This window comes from Polyodon spathula, chromosome 5 (genome assembly GCF_017654505.1).
Source record: "Polyodon spathula isolate WHYD16114869_AA chromosome 5, ASM1765450v1, whole genome shotgun sequence".
Taxonomy (NCBI): domain Eukaryota; kingdom Metazoa; phylum Chordata; class Actinopteri; order Acipenseriformes; family Polyodontidae; genus Polyodon; species Polyodon spathula.
Window position 1 is genome coordinate 22,739,171 of NC_054538.1, and position 23,288 is coordinate 22,762,458.

Consider the following 23,288-nt stretch of genomic DNA (forward strand, 5'->3'; position numbering starts at 1 on the left):
TCCTTAAATAAATCATGAATTAATGGCTTTATCATATTGCCTGCTTAAACATCACATGCTTGATGTTGCTGTCCATCATTAGCGTTGCATCCGTCTGTTATTACCTGCTGCTTCACACCAGAAAACATCTTGCTACATTGACTAGATATGCACTATGGTTCAACAGCTTCAAGAGATCACCACCTGCCCAAATTAGTGTGCCTAATTGTACATCCTTGTGGACTGTCCCCAGTCTTGTCTTCAGCCTGTATTCTTATTCAACCTAGACTCTATTCAACTACTGCTGCTGGATTGTGGTGTTTGTAGGTGGGACTCCTGTTAACCGTTTTACCTCACTCACTAAAAATGTTGGTGTCTCTGAACAGTTAACTGCCCCCTCTCGAAATATATGAATGAAGAAATACATAACAAGGAGGACATTTAAGTCTTTCAGTAATATAATCTAATGACATGCTGCATCCATAATATTAGTATGACATTGCCATATTTTTACATTTTAATACTAGTACAGCTGTAACTTAGTTTAGATGTGGCAAAACATAAGCCTACCACTGCCAGTTTTAAAAAAAAAAAAGTATATACACCCCCTTGGCTTTGCATGGCTTTCATCATATACAGGGGTTACAGTTTTGTTCAATAGCTTTCAGCGCACCCCTACTTTAAAAATTGTTCCAGTGCCACAGTTAAGCATTATCGTTTATTGTTACACATACAGTTATGTTTATTTAAAAAAAGGTTCTAGGTTTAGGGTTGAGGTTTTAAAATTGGGATAGGGTGAAGAAAATTAACCACAAATAGCCAGATTGAAGTATTTTTTTTAGAAAGGAATTGTATTGTGTATTCAGTTTGGCATTAACAAGTCTCTCATGTTGTTTGCACACAAAATATTAACGTAAATGCCATATTCTTCGTAAACCTGACAATTATATTAATATATAGTATTACTAAGGGATAAGATTTGTACTATGTTAATAATATCTGATCTATTCGACAGCATGACTCTAGATAAGGGAATGTGAATATCGCTATAATATATATATTAGCAACAAATACATCATTTAAAATTACATTTGTAAGTAGCCTGTGATATTAATGTGTGTTTCTGTTGTGTAACAAACAAATACACATTAGTATCACAGACCACTTATAAATTTTTTTTTTTTTGTGGGCAAACATGAGAAATTTGTTGTTATGTTAGCTTATGTATGTTAGCTAAACCTACATTATTTGGTGACCTTTCTGTAATTTTTATTATTTTTTTTATTCCACAATTCGCCCGTGAAATGTACCGAAAAATGTGCCAAAATCGTATCCTTAAGTGTAACAATCATAACTCCTTTTATTCAGATGGAATTTGTGGAAAAATGACACACAGTATAATAACTGCTTCTCTGCAGTGCGTGTCAACAGATTGAGATTAAATACTGACCATCAGGGCATCCTGTGCAGCAGGTAAAATAAAGTGTTTGTAAAAACCCTTTAAACCTTTTAAAATCCACCATAACATGATAAAACAAAATCAGAGCTACATGTTGGTTTAACAAATACACATAATTATCATTTACTGGTTGATTACATTCTTGTCAATTTTGCTGGTAGAAATTCCAACTCTATCTATAGTCTTATTTTTCTATATTCATTCTTCTTTTATCCATAAATATAAAATACTCAACATTTTGAAAAAAATTAAAGAAACTTTTTAAAATTGAATACAGAAGGCAAAAGGTCTATTAATTGACTATCTCTAAATATATTTGTTAAAATTGAATAAATTGTTTGTTAGTTGTGACAAATTCCTATTATTTTAAACAAGCAAAAAGTTATTTTTCAGAGAGATGGCATGACTGGGCATTTTATTTTCTCCAAGGCATACCTGTAATTTTTTTTTTTTGTAGGCTTTGAAGTTTACATTACTTCACTTCTAGTTCATCTCTACCGCTCACGACAGAGTTGTAGTGCAGAATAACCTGTTCCGCTGGAACATGAATCTGTTTTCCTGTGACATTTTCCTGATCCCATTTAACCATACTTTATATTATTGATAGTTAATCAGACTGAACAGATGGACAAGCCAAATGGAATGAGAGTTTCACCAAGACTGATCCCCTCAGCAACACAGGGGCAGGAGGTCAAATTGTCATGCCAAGAGAAAGGTTAAGTTGTTTTAAATCATACTTATCTTGAATACTGGTGCTGCTACAACCTTCTCTAGATCTGAGAAATAAAATTCTACAATATTAAGAACAAATTGAAGGTGCTGTACAGAGCAATTGTGAAAAGGTCTGGGTGAAACCTGGATGCACCAGATCTATTATTACAGTTATATGCTATACAATTCTAGTGGTTCAAAATGTTTTTGTGCAGGTACTGATGTACCTAGCTCAAATTAAGGTGTACATGTATTACTTTATGACAGATATTCATTCATTTTCTGTTCACTTTAGCAAAATATGTTATTACCTGCACATAAATATTATGAAGCACTGAAGTTGTACAGGATTTGAATTTTGAACAGCCCTGTAGCTCCAGCACTGTAGTCGTGTACAGCTCCTAACGACGTCATCATCAATAAAAAGGACACCTTGTTCATCCTTAACACCCCTATCACATGACCAGTTCATAAACACAGAAGTAAACAATTAAATGAATAAAGAATTCCACGGATAATTTCAATCACATTTTTTTTTTAATTATACTATATTATTCTTATTTACAAACGGAAATATATTTTTGTAGGCTAATTTCGAAGCAACATTGTAATGTTAAATAGACTTTTTTCCCCCTTAATTATTTTAGTGTCATTTTCATCACAACTCCAAAGTTAACACTAAATACTATTTTATGTTACAGTAAGTTAAAACAAATAAGTATAACAGCAATTGTCCTTTTATGGGCTTTGATGTGAAATCACTAAACCAACAGTATAGGGCCAGAACAAGAACTGGAAATTTGGTGTTTGTACATTTAGTTGACTTGAGTAAATTATCTTTAAATTTATATTTTCTTTTATTTTCATTTTATTAGAGGAGACTGGGGCTAGTTGTTACAAAGGGCAAGTTGATACAGTGCTATATTCATAGGTATAATTTACACAGGGGATATGTCCCCCTCACTTTTCAAGGATGGGGAAATGTCCCCCTCACATTGCAGGAGTACTAAAACTTATTTCATTTTTTTAATTTATTGGTAAACTCACTAGTCAGTATAGAAGTCAATGGGAAGAAAAATGGGATTGGATCCTGGATCACTGGAGCCGGATCATGAGATGGTGTTTTACTACAAAGACCTGGAGCAGGTTTCTCTGATCCATGATGCTGATAGTGCATAGTTTAAGGACCCCGGCTGACAAATTTGTATACAGTCTGAGATCACAGCAATGTTGGGTAAAAATGGCAAACGGATGGACAAAGATAGAGGAGGATTGTGGCAAAGTGGGTAAATGTGTACAGTTGATGGCAATACAGCAGTTCAGAAGAAACAGACAGACAACGATATCCAGGTGCAATAGTCTTTATTGGTTGTATTTTTTCCAAAGCCTGACGGCAAAACAACAGTAAACAATAATGATGTTATGTGGCTGTACATACAATGTTTCAAATAAATGGTATTAGGTAAACAGGAGCCAAACTGGACATTGTCATTGGTAACAGGTGAACCAATTACAAGAAAATGTGGTCTTGCTTATCTGCCACAGACTTTTGTTTTGTCATCACGTTGGAACGAAGACGGTGTCCTGAAAGTAAAATGAGGTCCTAACCCACAGAAAATAAGTCGAGGGGACCCTGGTCGCGCGAGGAAAAACAAAAAAGGATCTACCCCGGGGGGGTGTTAATAAACCCCCGGGCCCCCCACCCCCTGCAGGATCACACATGCGCCCAATAGCCAGCACAGATCTTGTCATGTTACATACCTTTCCCCTCAGAATGGCACCACCGGTCCATTCGAAAATCCTTCACCCACATGCCTTCCTGAGAGAAATTTTTTAACTCAGTTTTCCTGCTCAGTGAACTACCCAGAAGGCATAGGTCTGCAGCAATAAGTACCACCATGTGATCCTGCAGTTGTCTTTCGCGCGGTGAAGCCATACTAAGGGGTCATGATCGGTGATAAGGTTGAAGTGCTGCTTCAGGAGCAGCAAGTGTGAAGAAGTTCCTATAGTAACCCGTTAATCCCAAGAAGGAGCGCACTTGGGTTTTAGTCATAGGAATTGGCCAGTCAGCCAAAGTTTTCACCTTTGCAATTAGCAGTCTGATCTGGCTACTCCATTTCCACATCAGCAAATTCCACCACCAGCCCCCGAGCCTGACATTTCTGTTTTGGTGTCAGATTATCTCCAATATATACCGACCCTGTTTTCGCCAAAACAGAAAACAAATACCTGGCTACCCCTCCCCCCAGTCCCTTCACCCTCCCATGGGCCAGTTGTGGGGGTGATGGTGGAGTATCCAGTTTTCCTGATGGCTTAGCGCATGCTAGGGTTTGGCTGTGCTCCAGCTCCAAAGCCCAGAGCCAGCACCGAGGCCTGGAGCCAGAGCGGAGCTGTCCCGTTTTCTGGACTGTGCTCCGGAGCTGAAGCAGATCTGGATTCAGGTTCACTGGAGCACTCCGGAGTCTGTAGCTGGAGCTGAGGTTTCCGGAGCTGCTCCACTTTCTCCTACCTTTGACATTTTATATAATAAACCTTCTTGACATATTAAGTTTAAACATTTTAATTAATAAAATAAATAGCTATGTACAGCAGAATGCAACAAACTCCCCACATGGAATTGCTTTAATGTATCATACACAAGGGGAATACAGTGTAAATAGAAAATATTTAAGTTGTTGGAAAAGCAGGCTTTCACAAAAAAACCAAAAAATAAACCTCATTGCATGGGAAAGCCTTTCGGCTTGAAAAAGATGCATTACTTACTATCTTTTGAATTGTACTACTTTCTATGACAAGCAGCAAAGCAGACACCTCATATTTTAAACATGTTATAGATTTAATCTGGAAGGAAATATGTTTAAAGGATAAAATGCAATTGTACTATAATGTATATTCTACTTCTACTATTGGTCACAGGTGACGACTTTTAGTTTTACCGGCGAGTGCTTTTAAGTTATATTACAAAATGTAATATAAATACTATATTCACACAATACTTGCAAGTGATCACCCTTACCATGTGATCAGGCTGCAGCGCACACACATACTACAGGGCTGGAGCCTTCAGTCTGCAGAGACACCCTTCTCGTTATTTGAGTAGAGTCAGCACTCACATATCCGACCTTATATAATTTTGACTTGTGACAGTTAAAGTGTGATGTATTTTGACTGAAATATAATGAGTTCTTGTTGTAAATCTCCCTCCTGACCTGTGAGCTCGCTAAGTAGCGAAAGGGGAAGGCTTTGGACGGGCTGGCCTGACAGTTAATTTCCTGAGTCAGGAAGTCGGTCAGTCTGGAAGAAGGTGAGACTCCGTTGCAGGAACGTATTGACCCAGAAGCTGAACGAGGCAACAGCTACAGGCAACAGAGACAGCTGCAATCATTTACGAAGGGGTCATGTATGATAGCATAAAGGGGCCGGATAATCGTAAATCTTTTCCTTCGCTGGGTTTTGTGTTATAAACTGGAAGGCCCGTATGAGACAGAGAAAAAGTGACCCAACAGCAAAATAAAATTAAAATGTTACTTATGCACAGAACTGTGTAACATGTAAAAGACATTGCAATTTAGCAAAAAACAATAAACATTTAAAAAAAACAACATAGTTTCCAGAATAAAAACAGTATCCAAAGTCAGTATTCAAAATTGCAGAATATAATGCTCGATAAGGCCCTCATGTCACAGTTCACTTGCAAATGAAAGCAACTAAAGATCACAGATTTAAAAAAAAAAAAAAAGCTTCACAGTATGTAAAACTGTTTAATGACTAACTGCCAGATCTTGTTCACTTTGTTATTGCTATGTAGTGCAACTGCACAGTACGTAAAAAGAGACTGATTTGTGCATGTGAGAAAAAAATGCTTGGCTTGACAGATAATCAAATAAATTGTAACCTTGAGAGATGGGCTTTGTATCAGAAAACTGGTGGTCGAGTCGGAAATCGTGTGTGATGGGTAAATGCAATTATATATAAAAAAGGCATAAATTGTCAACTGATGACAGCTATCAATTAGGCATTGATCTTGTTTTTTTGTGTGCATTTGTATAAGACTGACTGTTAAAAAAACATTTGGGTAACTGAACTTTAACTTGTTAAGATCGCCCACGTAGCATTTGACAGGCTGCACAAAACATTACAGTAGGCAGGTTTGTGAGTTGACATTAAGAGAGGTCATTTCTCAAAGAACCTATGGTGCATGGCGAGTGGTTTTTGAAAAATCGTGATAATAAACGGGTATGATGTTAGGGGGGTGATATCAAATGGGTTTATCTGTATATAATGGGGCGAGGGTTGATTTCATTCTTAATAAAAATATTTTTTTGCATTATTTTAGCAAATACAGGTCTGAAAGGATACATTATATTATATATATATATATATATATATATATATATATATATATATATATATATATATATATATATATATATATATATATATACATATACATACACACACACAGTATATACACACACAATTTAATTAACCATTGCAATTGTGAATAATATTGATATTGTAAGTAATTTTGATAAATCTGATTAGGTTCAACAGGTTAGAGCTATGTTATTAACTCTGTTCATTGTTCATTGCTGACCTGTTGATCGCATGACAAGTAGAGAAGATACAGGTATTTATAAAATTATTAAATGAGTATGATGTATGAAACATTTTTTTACACATTTGCATTACCTATATAGATATTGATTTGTTTAAATGTTTTAAGTTATTTCTACCCATTTGTTGGTATTTACTTTTTTGTACTGCTATTTAAAAAAAAAAAAAAAAGATTTAGATTTTTTTAATTTTCTAACAAGCTGAGAACATAAGTGAAAGGAAGTTGTTTTTAGTAGTTATTTTATTTATACCTCTTTAGACCCGAGTTGTATGCACATGCAAACATTGCAGACAAAACATCTTCAAGACATTTTGTTTTTCTGGCAGTTTAGCTTTTGTAACCGGAGGGTCTCGATTTGATCCCCTGTGTCGGGACACGGGCCAGAGCTTACACTGAATCGGACGGGGTTTACAGTGACGCAGGGGGTTGACTTTTTTTTCTCCCACGTTGTGGAATAATGAATTTCGTTGTGGTTCAAACCCCTAAAACCACCCCTCTAGCTACACCACTGCCTGACCCACACTCCGAACTAGAAGCCAAGCTGTTTTACATATAGATTTAATTTGTATTAAATAGCATTGTGCACAGAAGCAATCAGGCATTATACTAACTTGCTCATTCACCTGGCTTTTAAAATACAACACAAAATTATTTTAGGAGGAGAGAGAGGACCTCTGATTTTCAGGAGACCTAGTGATCACCTTTTACCAAATTTAAAGGCACAGTAATTATAGGATACTTTTCTATTATAGGACACTTTTCTGAGTGACTGCTACATTAAGTTTAGCAATGTGAAGTTAGGGAAAGCCTGCTTCACATGTCGCCTAATTATCCAAACAGGCATCTCCTTTGCATTTGATTTTTCATCTCTCTACCTTCCCATTGTATGTCTATATTTTATTCTCAGGAGGTTCTGATTGCCTTGTCTATTTGGTTAGGCAGTTGTCAACCACTCAATAGGTCTGGAACAAAAAAATGTCAGTATAACCACATGCACAAATTCTTATTAATACAATCCAGTTGCAGGGTGTTTTCTTGATCTCTTGAATTCTGTCATACAAGTGTCAAATAAAATTACAGATTTGCTGTCACATTATGGTACTTTATTACTCTGTAATAACACTGTCTCCTAGATGGAGCTAATACAGAATTAGGATACAAGATTATCCCCTATCCATTGAGCTCATTAAGCACATCACATATACAATAGAATTCAATTTTGGGTTACAGTACCTTTCCTTGTCTTTCAGGGAGCAAGAAATTGCCCTATATTCATGTTACGGTTACTAACCACAGGATTGAGACAGTACAGTATATAACAATATTAATGTATGTGACCTGTAACAATTCATTAGGAGAGTATAGGTACATTTGGGCCTGCAGTCTTGAAATGTATCATTGTGCAGTAAACATAGGAAAGTACATCTCAATAAAGCTGAAAGTGCCATATTAAAAGCTTTCTGTACACTATCTGTCAGGTCACATTATGCCTGATCGACCTTGAAGGCTTCATTGTTTAGCTATGGTCTTCTCCCCTGGCAACCTCCAGAGGAAATGGATTTCACTAAGTGGGTGGATAAGATACTAAGACCGAGCCATGTTATAAAACAAAGATAGTGAACAGTCTATCGCATTGTCGATGAGGATTGCTTGAAGGCCTGAATGCAAACTTTATGAAGATCTTTAAGACAAAAGTAGTACTTGCTTTTTACACACTAATAGTAGTTAGAGTAGAGGAAAATTTTCACTACAAAAGAATACTATATGTACTGTAGACACCAAACCTGTAAGGTATAAACACTGCAACAGTGCATCCTACAGTAACTACTTGAGAGGAATAATTCTGTTTATCTGGTTGAATTCCACACACTGTTCACACATACATCGTTTGTGTCCACATCATTTTCAGGTTTGTTTGTGAGCAACATGACAGAGTAGTTCTGCAACCCACTGCTACACACCGCTCCTTTAAAAAATTGCTATGTGCTAATAGATTACTAATAATATACTTCATAAAAATTACTAAAATAAAGAAGATACATATTAAGAGGTATAGAATGAACCATGATACTGTCCGTGTGTGAGTGGGTGTGTGGGGGCAGGTATTACTATCAATGTGGGGACAAAATATGAAAAAATGTCCCCTCAAAGATAGTAACTCCTGAAAAAAAATTGTTGTGGGGATGTCCCCACTTTGTAAAACACCTTTTTAAGAACTAAATATACCTTTAAAAAAAAAAAAAAAAAAATAAATGCCAAAATATTTAGTTTGTTGTCGACTTTCATCCTGTGTGGAGTTTTGTCTGACTGGGTTAGAAATAGTAAATGAATTACAAGAACATGAATCACTGCACCCCCGTTTAGTTACAAAAGCCTGTCACTGATGATAGTCATTTTATTGTTTCATTTCTGTTTAGATTTGCTTGAATGAAAATTGTTCAAAAGAAACTAACAGAAGCCTGCATTGATGTTGATATTTATACACACAAAGATTGATTTGCATGGTTTATTTTATTTATTTTAGTAATAGGCCTACACTATATAACATACAAGAATAAATACATTTTATTGTCGTGACCCTCATTGTATTTTCTGATCAGTTTCCATTAAAAGGGTGTTACTGATGTTTTTCATTGTCGTTTAAAAAAATAAATAAAAAAAGTATTCTTATTAATAACTGAAAAATGTCTAAATAAAAAAAAATCATTCATTGAGTAATGGCTATAGGCTCCTTAATTGTAAATATACATAATATTATACATTTAGTATTTTGCTCCATAATGCAGTTAAACTAACTTTCTTTGTAAAATCTGACTGCACTCATAACATTGCATGCGCTTGAGTGTATTATTAAAATGGTGCCGCAGTGGATTAAGAGGGTAAAACAGTGGAGCGTTACTAACAAAAAATGAAAAAAAAAAAAAATTCTCCAAAGAAATTAGCATGTTTAATTGACAGCCCTAAATTCTACCTCATAAATATGATAATTCCAATGAACTGTCCTAATGATATTCTATTTAGTGTCAGTTTCACATACTTAACTGCTAATTGATAATACTTTGCCTTTGATTAAAGCATTCAACGTGTCTTTTTTAAACTCTATGGAAACATTAAATCCAGCCTGTTGTGATCATGCCTGCAAATACATTAAGAATTAGACAGACTATATCTGCCAAATGAGTTGAGTTAAATTGCTGCATAATATAAGAATACCATTTCCAGCAGACCCAGCGCGTATTTGAGACTGGCGCTTATATTAGATCACTAGCTTCACATGCTTCATGCAGTCATTGAGAAGCCACTAACACACAACCTTGTAGCAACATCGTAACTCAATTTAAACATTCAGTGCACCCCTGCTGTCCAGTCAAAAGGTTCGTCCTTCTTCAGGAAGCTATGCAGGGGAGCAACAATAGTGGCAAAGCCCTGCATAACTCTCCATAGTAGGACGCAAGCCCTTGGAAGCCTCTAACCTGCCAGGGGTTGACAGGAACAGGTCAGTCCCACACTGCGATGATCTTGTCCACCTCTGTCCTGATTCCCTCTGCTCCCACTCTGTGCCCAAGGAATGACACCTCCTTGTGCATCAGCTGGCACTTTTCCCTTGTTGGAGCACTTGGAAGGTCCCTCCGTGGACCAGCAGGTTGTCCAGGTAGACCAGGTACTCCAAGGGGGGTACACCGGCCAGTACCTACTCCATGAGCTGCTGGAACATTGTGGGGGCGTTGCAAAGTCCGAATGGTATCACGGTAAACTGCCACAGACCCAGTCCGGTGGAGAAGGCAGTCTTTGGGCGTGCAGAGGGATCCAGCGTGACCTGCCAGTAGTCGCTGCAGAGGTTCAGCAAAGAGAATCATCTAGAGCCGGCCACCAGATCCAAGGACTCATCGATGGGGGGAGGGGATAGAGTCCTTCTCTGTCATATTGTTCACTCGCCGGTAATTGATGCAGAAGTGCCACTTGCCATCCTTCTTCCACACCTTAACTATTGGCGGGGTCCAGGGTCTGTTGGATGGCTCAATGATCCCCGCTGCCTACGTCTGCTCTGTGGCCTCCTGGCAGGTGAGTGGTTGGCGGCGAGGGTGCTGCTTAATGGGGCAGTCGTCTCGGTCTGGAGCTGCACCAGAAAGACTGTGGCGATACTCATACACCAGTTCCCACAGCTCGTGCCACTGTTCTGGACAAAGCCCCTCACAGCCCCGGTGCCAGACTGCGTGCACTGCACTGAGAGCTAGATCTTCGGTCAGGACCGGAGATGGAGGGGAGACTGCTGTGTACACTAGATTACTCCTGGTGGTAGGGGGTATCCTCCCGCAGCAGTTGGGCTGCTGTTGGCACCGCTGGGAAGGGTGGCAGGGCTGCTTGGGGAAGGGTTGCATTCCCCTGGGCTGCGCTGGGGCTGCAGAAAAGTGGCTGTCCAGGCTGGTGAGCATTGCAGCCCAGGGGAGGGCCAAATTCCGCTGGGCCATGCTGGTTGGCAAGAGCTGTCACCTGAGGGCGGTTGTGCAGGCTGTAGCTCCTTGTAGCGTTGGGCTTGTCGAGATGCTGCTTTGTCCCTGGTGACAATGGCACATAATATGGCCAGTGGCCTGGTGCGTAGTGGAGCCCGGGGGAGGGCTGAGGTCTCCCATCTCTCTGCAATGGTTCATTGGGCCCTCGGCAGAGCCTGAAGCTGTCGAGCAGAGGGGTCCCGACTCTGACCCAGTGGTCCAAGGGGGGAGGCTGGTCCCCTCGGGTTAGCTAAAGCTAAAGCTGGGCCCCCCTGTATAGGCAATGTTCCAGTCCTGAGGTCTAGCTGTCCGCCTGTGTAGCGCAGGAAGTTCAGGCCCAGTATGCAGGGGTCCTGTACCTCTGCTACCCAGACAGGGTAGTGCACTGTCTGTCTAGCTACTTCAATAGCCAGGTTGCCCTTCCCTTGCTGAACCCCAGCAGGGACCACATCGGGCCAGATGAGAGTCACTGTTGAGCCAGTGTCCACGAGATCATTGCACAGGACCCCCTCGATTCGGACAGGGACGTGGCAGAAGTCCCCAGCAGTGATCCTTCCTACTGCTACAGCTGGCTGGCAGTATCTGCGGTCTGCTGTTTCCGTGGGAAGCAACGCACCACTCTCTTGGCTACATGGGTGGGTCCCAGTGACGGCTACTGCAGCTGCGTGGTCTACGATGAAGGGGACTGGGTTGGGGGCCCGTGTCGTCCCATCTAGGCTGGCCCTTTGGCATTTCCCTGCAGTTGCTATGTCAGGCGTGGTGGTGCAACAGCTGCTGCTGGGCAATGGGGCCGTAGGTGGCCAGACTGTCCGCAGCCCCAGTACAGGTGTAGGTGGGTCTTAGGAGTCTGAGCTGGTTAGGTTATCGCTGCCCTCATGAGGGCGATAAGCTCTGCTGGCCAAGTGGGGTCGATGGTGCTGTACAGGACCTTCTCTTCCTCTGCTTGGGCCTTGCGAGCTCTAGGTGGTGGGTGGTCAGGCCGCCTCTTCTGCTGACCACTCTAATGCCTAGAGGCATGGTCCTGCTTCCCCTCCTTGAGCACTGCCTCGACTTGTTCGGCGTGATCCATGGTGAGCTCTAGGGAGGTTGGGGCAGCAAACCAGACCTGCTGACACAGGGTGGTCAGGGTCCGTCCGCGAACAAAGGCCTCCATGGCCAGGTCCACTTCGGTGGCTGGCGGGAATGTGGGGTACCTCCTCCGGGCCAGGTACTGGACATCAGCCACCAGTATGCCCAGTTTCTCTCCGGGGCCTTTAGTGCATTTAACCAGTTGCATGCGCAGGCCAACTGCAAGCTCCACTCTCCAGAAACGTCGCTCGAGAGCTGTGACTAGCACCTCATCCTAGGCCACCTCATCTGGGCCCAGGTCCAGCAGTGCTTCTCCCTCTAACGCAGCTGCCAACTGTCCGGCCTTCTCAGTCGGCCCCCAGCCATTTGTGAGCGCTGTCAATCCGAACTTGACGTGGTACGCCTCCCACAGGGATCTACCATCATATCTGCCTGCTTTCACTGCCTGCTGGCTCAACCCTGGCATCATGTTCCCCCCACACTGCACATTCTCTCTCCTATGTTGCGGCTTAACATCACACTCTCATCAGACACACTCTCAGGTCAGCAGCCAATGTCCTGTATCTACTACAGCCAGTTAAGTTAATGGTGGTTAGACAATGTAAAGCCTCTTCTTGTAAACAAGCAAATAAATTGCTGGCTTTCTCTCTATCTGTCCAATTGTTTACAATTGCCATCATTTCGAATTGCCTTAAAAAGTCTCTCCAGTTGGCCTTACCGTCGTACTGCAGATGGCTGTAGTAGGCCCCTTGTTGACATCCTGCTGCAGGTAGTGTGTGTTCGGTGGTGACGCTGCCTCTTTCTTGACACTCACTCATGTTCCTCCCATCTGTGCGCGATGACGTCCTTGTGGTGGCTAAAGAACCTCCTTCTCCCTCGATGACGATGACGCAGTGCCCCTCTGCCTGCGGGGCAGTCTGTCATTCTTTCAGTTCCGCCATCTTGATCCCCCGTTTCTCTTCAGGTCCAGGGTTCTTGCTTCTCTCTTGATCCGTGTTCTCTCCTCCCCACACGGCGCACATTCTTGGGCTCCTCCAGTCTGGCTCACAGCTTGACTCCTCTCATCTCTCTCATGTCCACCATCTTCTCCCATTACTTCTGCTTCACCCCATGTGGGAGGCGTGGGTTCGAATCGCACTTCTGACTGACACCAATGTAGCGTTCTGTGCTATGGAGGTGAGGCACGCTCAGGGGAGATGAGATGGAATTTTACTCTGCTATTATTCTTTCTCAATAAAACAAACAACAACGAATCCCTGTTTGGGCCGGGGTTCATGCCAAAATAATACAACTGCTTTTCTCTCTCTTTCTCCCACAATGCAGACTCCCTCGAGATTCACACACTGCCTCACAGCCAGACACTCTCAAAATATTTCGCTCTGTCTTTCACAGTCGACTCGTTCCATTCGAATCCACACGCATTCTCCCATGCTTCACGGTTTTCAGTTGACTTTTTGGAACATGGAAGACAACGTTTTTGGTTTTTTTTGCAAATAAAGCAGTCCCAGTAGAGCTCTGGATTTCTGGCTTTCTCTTTAGGTGAATACCATACTTGAATCTAAATACCTGTCAACAGTTGATTCTCTGTAGTGATCTACAGTAACATTGCAAGACATACAGAAGAGCTTCCCGCCATCTCTGTGTAATGGATTTATACACAGCGATGCATTTTAATCCTTTTTAGACACATCCATTTTCTTGGACAGCACTGTGTACATGGCAAATATTACACTCAGGCACACAACAGAGCTGTACAGTTTCATTAATGTGATTTTTTTTTGTATGAAATACAAATAGTTATGAAATGTATTTTTATTTAAAAATATTGTAAAAATTGCGGTATTGGCCTCATTTCACTATTTCTGTGCAGCCCTTGAAATCGCGATTTACACAGGGTCTTAATTATGCATTATATCCCCAGGTGTATTTATATATGCATTCATTGAGCATCTTTCAATTTATAAATACTGTGCAAACCTAGTCAGCTCAGCAGGCTGGAGGCTCAGGTCATTTGTTTATTTGTTTTATCTGTAGATTATCATTTGTAGCTTTAAGATCTCCAATGTTTTATTCCATCATCTAGAATTTTATGGTTGAAACATAAAAAAAAAAACAAAAAAAAAAAACAAAAACATATGATCATTTAGATCTTGTATTTAACGTCATTCAATCAAATAAACTACAAAATGACATCACAAAAGTCTATCAATAGTAAAACAGTATGTCATGTTAGTTTTCGAAATGTCACATTTCAAAACGTTTGTCAGTTTTCCGTTATGTAGGTGAAAAAATACAAAGTGGTATGTAATTCAATCTGTTAACATAACATTATTCAGCCCGTTTCATTCGACTTTATGAAGCAAATTTACCATAGTTAATTATATAGGGTGATGCAAAACATTTGGCCATAGCTGTGGGTTTTGAGACGATAGGGTTGTGAGTCCTGTATGATTCGTCTGTGTTGTGCTGTGCACAGTATATGGCATAGTATCACTCCCCTGGCAAAGTTACTTTTTCCTTAGTGGTGTTTCCTAAACATTCTTAACACAAAAGCAAAAAAGGGATCCCTCCATAACCAATTCCATATTTTCAAAGCACATGCATGGAAAATTAAATTTACAATACTTGTAATTTGTTTCCTAGAAATGCTGCTTCTGACACAGTTTGTTCAAGGTATTTCAGTGCCAGTATATTATACTGGTTTCCCAATGGTATGGGTGTACAGTGCTAACAGTCAGAGAAGGTTGATATGCATCTCTAAAAGGGTGTTGTAAAATTCATAAAAATAGACATGATACTGATGGCTGCAAGATGCAAACTATATTTGCCATCTGGAACTCAGTTCACTGGTGCCATGCACTATTTTCATATCCAATAGATACCTCCACATAATCCCTTTTCCATCTTTCTAACGTGCAGTTAATGTACCATATGTTGCTTGGCAACGTTACATTTTGGTGTAAATTTAAAAAAAAAACAGCTTTATAAGTCTGATGACTGAATCATATGCTGACCAAAAGTAATTGTCACATGCATACTAAAACAAGCTCTGTTTGAATGATGCCTCCAGAGTACAGGGAAGCAGTCAGGTGACAGGAATACAGTACAATCTGGGACTAACATTATTAAGTAAAATCCTTTATATTTAGTTTAAAACTGGGGTTTATACAGTATATAAAGTGCTCCCTTGCTATAAGGCACTCGAAAATAATGCGCCTCCGATATAACACTCCTGTAACATGTCCCCCAATTCCCTATACTAGTGATTCATGCATTACTTCTACAGTAAATACAGTTCAAATTGTAAACAACTTCTCAATCTAACTTCCGTTTCTGCCTCTGCTTTTGATACAGTATCTGAACGTTAAGTAAATAAATACTAGGCCTATTACGTAGTTATCTTTCCTAATGTATTTACTTTTTTTGCTGAGAGAGGAGCTGCAGCTTTACTTCAGCCCCACTCCGGCAGCCGAACCTGGGGTGAGCCCATTTCCTCTTCCCCTTGCCCAACCCACTCTCCTTCTCAGACTTGGTTTGCTTTTCTGTCACTTCGAACTGAACTCCTGACCATTGTTTAGCAAGGCTATTTATAGTTTAAAAACTGTTAATTAAAATGATCCACGAGTGGGAATGTTACCTTTTTTTTTTATTATTTATTTATTTTGTATTTGTTTATTACATGGTGCTTTATCCATGGTTAATTAATGGAAAAATTCAGATTTTTGCTTTACTATATGTGCGTTATAGAGAGGGAGTTATTTTATTTACTATTTTGGTCAGATGTGTGTTATGTGTCCCACAGCGCCGCCCCCCCCTCCCCTCCCCGTTTATAATGCTCAAGTGTGTGTGTGTGATATATAGTGAAAAGATTGGCCATAGTTTTCAGCGCTTATGCGCACTTTTATTACAACCAAAAAATAAACAAACAAAACCTAGCTCTCACGAGCACTGACTAGACTCACAGCAGGTCCCTGACTGACTCGCAGGACAGATAAGCTGTTTACTTGCTGTAAAAACAAAACACACAGTTACAAAATTACACAGTACTTACAACGGGACTGCTCGGACACACCTTCCCACGTCCTTCTACTCAACAGCCCCGAACAGACTGGCTGCACCCCTTTTAAACCCTGCGCCTGGCTCTAATTATCAATAACAGCCAGGTGCAGATGAAAATTAACAATTAATTAAACAATTAGCTTGGCAGGGAGGCTTTTTAACCCCGTCCCTGCTATAAAACAAACATTCGTTCTGCTACATCAGTCACCATATATATATATCATTGATTTAATGCATCCTGGAAGTATTATTGAATAAATACAGGAAATGCCTATCTTCATTTATCTACTACAAGCAGCCCCCATCTGCCCTGTTAGGATTTCCCTTGGGGGTCCTAGCTGGCTTGAGATGGAACAGAACTGTTAGTTTGAATCAATAAAAAAACAATGATTAAAGATTAATGTAACTGCAGTAGCAAAGACAAAACAAGGTCACATTGGTAGAAACATTTTGAAAACTACTGATCAAGGCAGAAAATGCACACACACACACACACACAGAATATGTACAATATATAGCAGGTTAGACTCCATATCCTGGTAAATCCATATCCTGGTAGAATGAACTGATCTGTAATCTAAACCATGCTATCAAAGTGACATGCATTTTGATAACAGCTGAACATACCAAAATTCAATACCATCATTTTATGATATATGTTTTCATCTGTATTTGTTTGTAAAAGCTTTAATGATTTTTGGTGAAATATAAATTGGGAGGTTTTTTGTTTTATTTTTATTATTATTTGGGTTCTAGTGTACATTTCTAGAATTATATGTAACCTCAGAAACAGCCAAACAATAATAAAAAAAAAGATTAGCTATTAATTGTTTTCTTTTTGTCTGTTAACATATTCAGCCTCAATGTCTGGAGGCTGAAAACACCTGCAAAAATATGCATGCCCTGGATCTATTGAACATCAAAACAAATACAAAACAATTCTCGTGCCCTTCAAAACAAGCTTTAAATAACTCAAATTCTGCTGAACACTGACTTTGAAATGAAAATGGTCATTTATCATTGTCAAAAACGGTTTGTAGCTTGTACTGTTTTTTATGTGTTTGACTCTGATACTAAATTCTAAAAATTACAAATAATTAAAGCATACAGGAGAATTTTTAAATAGTGCCAGATAGATCAAATAGAGCAAGAATGAAACTGATCAGAGAGGCTACCAAGAGGTCAATGTTAACTTTGTACACAAACTTTTATAGCCAATGCTGGTCAAAGTGTATATGTGACCACAATATCCGAAACAATCCACAAATCTGGCCTGTATTTTACTCAAGAAAGCCCACCTTGAATCCCATTTGAAGTATGCAAAAAACCTCTCAGGAGATTCTGCAGCCATGTGGCAAAAAGTTTTGTGGTCTGACGAAACTAAAATTGAACTTTCGCCTAAATGGAAAGCGTTGTTTGGTGCAAACCCAACACAGCACATCACCCAAAGAACACCATCCCTACTGTGAAGCATGGTGGTGGCAGCATCATGTTATGGGGATGTTTTTCATTAACAGGGACTGGGGCACTTGTCAGGATAGAAGGAAAAATGAATGGAGCAAAGTACAGAGAAGTCCTTGAGGAAAACCTGCTGCCCTCTGCAAGAAAGCTGAAACTGGGACGGAAGTTCGCCTTTCAGCATGACAACAACCTAAAGCACACAGCCAAAGCTACACTGGAGTGGCTAAGGAACAAAAAGGTAAATGTCCTTGAGTGGCCCAGTCAGAGCCCCGACCTAAATCCAATCGAAAATTTCTGGCATTACTGTCCATTAACACTCCCCATGGAACTTGACACAGCTTGAACAGTTTTGTAAAAAATAATGGTCAAATATTGCCAAATCTAGGTGTGCAAAGTTGATAGAGACCTATCCCAACAGAGTCACAGCTGTAATTGCTGCCAAAGGAGCGTCCACAAAGTATTAACTCAGGGGAGTGGAGACTTATCCAATTATGATCTTTCAATTTTGTATTTTTAACATATAATCATTTTTCACAATAAAAACTTTTTTTCCCCTTAAGTGTGGATTATGGTGTGTAGATAAGTGGAAAAAAAAAATCCTTATTTAAATGCATGAAACTCTGAGGCACTGACACAACAAAATGTGAAAAAAAGTTCAAGGGGGTTTAGACATTTTATAGACACACTGTATATAAATAAATAAAATCAGAAGTGTACCAAGTAATGAGAATCTGTAATGACTGTCAGTATGTTTTATACACTTTTATTTCAGCCACCGCCCTCACCTGAAAATATTTAGAGTATCCATGTGAGTAATGCAGCATCAGCAAACCTCTGTATTTGAATTTAAATGTTATTTGCTGAACTTAAAATAGCATAAAGCTCTAGCTTTATATTACTTATTGAAGGACAGCAATAAGGGAACAGAGGAAGTTCAATACATGGCATACACTGATTTTGTACACACATGCACATTTTATATTTATGTTAGATTGTTTGGGGGTGGGTATACATTGGTCAATGTAGCCACTGCATTGAGGGATATGCAGGTTGCATAGGCACCTAATGTCATACCCCTTTTGAAGTCACTGACATGAAAAACACTTAGGGCCATATTCATAAAAGATGGCGGTAATTTATGACCATGACTGGGCAGTATTTAACACATGATTTATAAAACTACTGTCTGGTTATTTTACTGCCCAGTAATGGTTTTAGATGTGATTTACCATCATGGATTGTTACCGAGAGATTGTATCTAACCAATTGTCAGTGGTAACAATCACTTGTTTGGAGACAGGTTGTCCGAAATATCAAGATGTCAGGTTAAAAAAAGTAAAAATAAATTACACACACACATACACATATGTTTATAGTGCTCAGTTTATTATAAATTATTGCACTGAGATAACATTAATATATTCTCCGTACACCTTACATTATGTACAAATATAAATCTGCACATTAGGCATAATGGTCAAAAGTGTTGCATCAAAGTAGAATTAACATATTTTGTTTCAAAGAATATTGACTTAACTATTGTCTTTAGCACAGTTTAATATAATAAGCAGCTAGCTTATTTGTGCGCCAGCACAAAGCGGCAGCCAACCAAACAGCCTGTCTGCCAAAGAGCTGGGAGTCTAGCTGTGGGAGTCCTGTGAGGAAAGGCTGTTGGAGAAAATCCAAACATAGCAACGCTCTGGAAGACGCCAACTATTAGACAGGTCTGTACCCTCCCCACACCACTCCTGCTCCCACTACAACTGTAAATATCTGTCTCACCTTTCCTGCTGTGACTGTCTCGCATCCATGTTATTCTATCCTCTCACTCCTCTGTCCTCTCTTTGCCGCTGCACCTCTAACCTCATCCCTCTGCCCCCCCCACACTCTCTCCCCTCCCACACTCTCTCTGGTGTCGGAACTATCACTCTTCTGCTAACAAAGCAGATTTCATCTCTGCCTTTGCCTCCCACCTCTCTCTCGATTTCCTTGCTCTCACTGAGACCTGGCTCTTTCCTGATAACACAGTAACTCCTGCTGCCCTGTCCTCTCTCCAAGTCCTGTCCCATAATTTGTGTCTCACTGGACTTGGAGGTGGGACTGGTCTTCTCTCTCCCTCCTTACTCTTTTCTGTCCCCTCTGACATCTTCTCACTCTCTGTTAACACCTTTGAATTTCATGTTGTCCAACTAACCTCTCTCTGTTAACTCCTGCTAATTGTACTATATGTTCCCCCTGGACCTCTCACTCACTTTCTTGATGAACTTGACTCTCCTCCCTCCCCTCTCTGTCTACCCCAACTGTCCTGTTCGGTGATTTCAATATCCATCTCTCCATCCCTACCCACTCTGCCGGATTCCTTCCTCTCTTTCACTCCTTCAATTTCTCTCTCTCTTTATCCCCTCCAACCCACAACGCTGGCTGTCAACTGTGCCTTGCCTTCTCCAGGGCCTGTTGCCCCTCCACCCTCTCTGTCACCCTCTGGATCTCTCTGATCATTATTTCATCTTTTTTCTCTGTCTCCCCTCTCTCCCTACTCCACCTACCCCCCTCTCACCTCCCACTCGACCTCTCTCTCTCACCTCCCTTCTTTTGACTACTTCTCCCAACTCTCTGTAGACTCTGCTACCTCCAGCCTCTTTGCCTCCCTCACCTCTTCCCTTGACTCCCCCCCCCCCACCCCCTCCTCAACCCTGGCTCTCCTTTGTGCTTTGCTCGGCAAGAACCAAACTGTGCTCTGCTGAAAAGAAATGGAAGAGGACCAAACTCCCTGCTCCTATTTCCAATCTATTATCCAATCCACTATTAACAACCCCTGGAAACTATTCTCAACCTTCTCCTCCCTCCTCAACCCCCCTCTCTATCTCCTCTGATGACTTTGCCTCTCTTTTCCTCTAAAATCTCTGATATCCGTATCTTAAACACTAACACTTACCGGAAAACTAGAACAGGCTGGCACTGTGGGTCAAGCTCCTGCCCACTCTAGTAATCCTGATAGACCCAGAATAGAAACCTCCCCTAGATAGGAGCTGGGAATTACCTTATTGGTACAGGCGCGCAGGTATGAAGGCTTCTGCTAAATGATTCTTTATGTTGGACTTGGCCAGCAGATACTGACAAGTTGAGGTTGACCCAAGGATAAATGTAAGACTGCCTTTACAGCCCGTTGTGGACTGTATGACTTTAATGTACTGCCATTTGGTTTGTGTAATGCACTGAGTACATTTCAGAGATTGATGGACTTGGTTTTAGCAGATTTGCAATGGACTACTTGCCCGGTCTGTCTTGATGATATCCTTGTGTTTGGCAAAACCTTTGGAGAACATTTAGGTAGACTGGGTGATGTTTTGAACAAGCTGAAGGAGGGAAACTTAAAAGTGAAACCTTCTAAGTGTTATTTACCTGCTACTCAAGTGCAATATCTGGGCCATGTTATCTCAGCTAATGGAATTGCAGTGGACCATAAGAAGGTGGACAAATATGGGCGTGGCCTGTACCCAGGAACCAAACCGAGGTGAGTTTTGTTGGAATGGTATCCTATTATAGGATATTCATTATGGACTTTGCCACGATCGTCATCCTTTACACCACAATAGCTGCCAGAAAGCTTATGATCTGCTAAAAACTAGTCTGAGTTTTAGAGACTAGAAAAATGAAAGACCACCCCACTTTGAAAACGTTTGTAGGTGTGTGGGACCAATTACAGGTTCAATATCAACTGCTGGTAAGGGTACCCCCCCCCAATCCAAATTCGACTCCAGGTGTGTAGGTGGTTCTCTCCAGGTCGTTGGTGCCTTCTATACTAAAGATGTTACATAATGATATCAAGGGAGGGCATTAAGCACAGAGAAATTACAAGGAAAGGTAAGAACCCAGTTTCTTTTCCACTTCCTATTCAAGAGGCAATTACGGTGGCTAGGGTATTAGTAGAACAAGTTATTTGTCATTTGGGACCCCAAGATCTATAAATACGGAGCAGGGGAGAAATTTTGAGTCTACTTTGTTCGGAAAAATGTGACACTGTACTGTTGTTTGTGTTTACTTTTTGCTGGGTTTATGTATAATTGTAAACTGTGGATAATAGAATACTGTTGCTTACCTCTTTAATTGTATGTATTGCTGATTTTATTACTTTATATTGCTTCTATGTGAAAACGCTTTGGATAGTAATTGGGTTTGTGTTAAAACTCTTAACAGTTTTAAAATACTAATTTCAGCCTAATTATTTTTACCTAGTTATTATGTGCTTATTGACTGAGTCTGCTGTTGTATCTTGCCAATTATCCACACTTTAATTTCGGTATATTCACTGTGTGTTATAATTGAACCATGTGTGATTTGGTTTTAAACTGAAATATTATGTTTTCTTTTGTTGTTATAGGCTGGGTATTGGTTTGTTTAGTTACACATATTGGTTTTTATTTTGATTGCTTTTATATTAAAGGTTGGATAATTGCTGTATGGTAATCTTACTTAAAGCCAAAGTCTAGTTTTAATAGCAATTGATTTGAATATGAAAGTTGACTTATTGTATGAATTGATTGGATCAAGACATTATTTTGGATTATTGTAACTATTCTCTATTGTTTTTCAATTTGCTTGTACTGATTTACATACCCAGATTATTTAAATGCCTTTTTGTGAAGTAAAGATACTCTTTTACTATAGCTGTTTCCTGGTGCCTCACTCTGTTTCCTAACTACCGTAATTATATAATATCCTGCTTCCTGGGTTATTTATCCGGACCGTCCCGGTTTATCAAAGGTCAGTCAAAGGTCACCAGTCAGTGATAAAATAATGGAATTGCAGCGGACCCTAAGAAGGTGGACAAAGTAAGGGCGTGGCCTGTACCCAGGAACAAAACCGAGGTGAGTTTTGTTGGGTTGGCATCTTATTATAGGAGGTTCATTATGGACTTTGCCACGTAATTATATAATATCCTGCTTCCTGGGTTATTTATCCGGACCGTCCCAGTTTATCAAAGGTGGTGGCAGCTTCACACTCTATAGGCCCTTTTTTAAATCGTATCCTTAGTTTTAGCGATTTAGGCTACTTGTGTCTGTTGTGTTTATTTTTATCCAGTCAGTATAACTCTAAATTGGTTAGAATGTACAGTATCTGTATATCAAGGGACTCCTGGACGCGAGTGAGAGGTTAAGAAAATTCACTCCCCAGTAATTCGCAGTAAAGAATACGTACTTGTCAATGTAGATTAGCTGTTCGTAAATGGCAGGAGATTGGGTTAATTGGGCTGGTACTGTAAAAGGGGAGATCATACTGCAAGAAGCACTGGCAAGATGAACATCAGATTGTAAACAAAACTGTGGGGTCTTCTCACTCTTCTGGATCATGTTCCAAGACATCTCCCATCTCTTCATGTACAGTCCACACAAGCACACCGAAGTCTGGGATTTTCTTAGAGCAACAAATAGGCTGCAGACAT